At 47.3% G+C, this 1,907-nt stretch overlaps 1 pseudogene; it reads right to left on the bottom strand.

The window, feature by feature from the left end:
- Positions 1-1,058: 1,058 nt before the first annotated feature.
- Ifitm2-ps2 (interferon induced transmembrane protein 2, pseudogene 2) lies at positions 1,059-1,572 on the bottom strand (annotated as a pseudogene).
- Positions 1,573-1,907: the final 335 nt, after the last annotated feature.

Here is a 1,907-nt window from a genome sequence, read left to right as displayed (position 1 = left end):
CCTTGCTGAAGAAAAGAAATGGCTGAGGCAAAATGATTCGTAGGAAGAAGGCAGTTGCCGCTTGAGTTCGATCCTCAGGTCCAATGTGGTGGAAGAAGAGAACTGAATCCCCAAGTTGCTCTCTAACCCCCATAAGAATACCATACCTAAAAAAAATACAAATTTAAGTGGGGGCTGGTGCTAGAGAGATCAGCAGTTTTAAGAACACCGGCTTCTCCCAGAGGACCTAGGTCTGATTCCTATTACCCACATAGGAGCCCATAACTGTAACTCTAGTCCCTAAGGATACGCTGCCTTCTACTGGTCTCCATATGCAGCAGGCATGCGTGTGGTATATAGACATCCACACAGGCAAACCATAGACACATACAAAATAATTTAAATTAAAGAACAATTTAGCTGCACAGAGTGGTGTAGACATTTAATCCCAGAACTCGGGAGGCAGAGACAAGCATTTAGATCTCTGCGCATTTGAGACCAGCCTGGTCTACATAGTGAGTTCCAGATCAGCCAGGGCTACATAGTAAGACTAACTGGCAGAAGAATTTATAAATAAAAGGGGGAAAAAAGGAAACCATATAAAGAACCAGGGATGGGGGTTGGGGATTTGGCTCAGTGGTAGAGCGCTTACCTAGGAAGCGCAAGGTCCTGGGTTCGGTCCCCAGCCCGGGGGGGGGGGGGGGGGACCAGGGATGGAGAGATAAAGCAGCAGTCGAGAGTGTTTGTTACTGTTCCAAAGGATCAGAGTTCAATTCCTAGCAGCCCAGGGATCTGTCACCCTTTTCTGCCTATGAGGGTATCCATCCACACGTGTGCATATATGTACACAGACATACACACATTTTAAAAAGATTCTTTTTTAAGACAAGGTTTTCCAGTATAGCCCCTGCTATCCTGGAACTCTCTGTAGGCCATGCTTTCCTTCCATGTGCTGGCATGAAAGGCATTCACCACTACTGCCTGGAAATATCTATTTTTTTTGCCACCAAGTGCACTTTTTCGAATCCACTGTGGACTGATATGTGAAGGTAACGTTTGAATATGCATAGGGCGAAGGGCCAAGGCCTCAGCCTAGGGGGAGGGCCAGATGTGGACTGTGGAATAGCGGGCAGCTAGAACCCAGAATGTGGCGTTCTTTGTGAAAAGGACTGGAAGAGGTGATAGGGGACATAGTGATGCTGAGAACGACCACAAGGATGCTGAAGATCAGGGAGCTGATGTCCAGGCACGTGGCAGTGGAGGTGTAGGCCTGGGCTCCAATCAAGTCGTCCACCATCTTCCTGTCCCTGGACTTTGCAGAGTACGCGGAGGCAATGAAGCCCAAGCAGCAGGAGTTGAAGAAGAATGTGTTGAACAGGGACCAGACCACAGGGTCAGGCACAGACACCTCTCTGGGCATGTTGATCACGGTGGTCCTCACAACAGCTGAGTTGTGGGGTTCCCCCAGCTCAGTCAACCCCGTACTCCTCTTTGCTTGTCTCATAGCTTTGCTTGTCTCATAGCTTGGAGAAAGCCCAGCATTTGTGGGCAAGAAGGCTTGGGAATTGTGGCTCATGGTATTGACTCTGGAACAGTTACCTGGTCTAGAGGATGCTGCTGCTACCCTGGTTCTAATATCTGCTGTTCTTAAGGAGCAAAGCCGATAGATAATAAGCCATAGCTTATAAACCATAAACATGGAACAGATATAATTCGATATAAAAAAAAGATGGTATCTGACCCATAGGTCTCTGGATTAGCTGATGAAACCTGCAGCCCTTGTGCACACCTGATGACAAAACTTAGAATTCTGCTAGGAAGAATCCCTTCCTAAAGGAAGGTCCTACTGTGATTCAAATTTCCTAATCTAAATCCACATTACATTTTGGTACGGCGCTATGCTCTGAGCAAAAATGCCACCACGTTCA

The sequence above is a fragment of the Rattus norvegicus genome, chromosome 13 (genome assembly GCF_021556685.1).
Source record: "Rattus norvegicus strain SHRSP/BbbUtx chromosome 13, alternate assembly SHRSP_T2T, whole genome shotgun sequence".
Classification (NCBI taxonomy): Eukaryota; Metazoa; Chordata; class Mammalia; order Rodentia; family Muridae; genus Rattus; species Rattus norvegicus.
The sequence above is the reverse complement of the archived record's forward strand: the minus strand, read 5'-3'. Positions and strand labels throughout refer to the sequence as shown.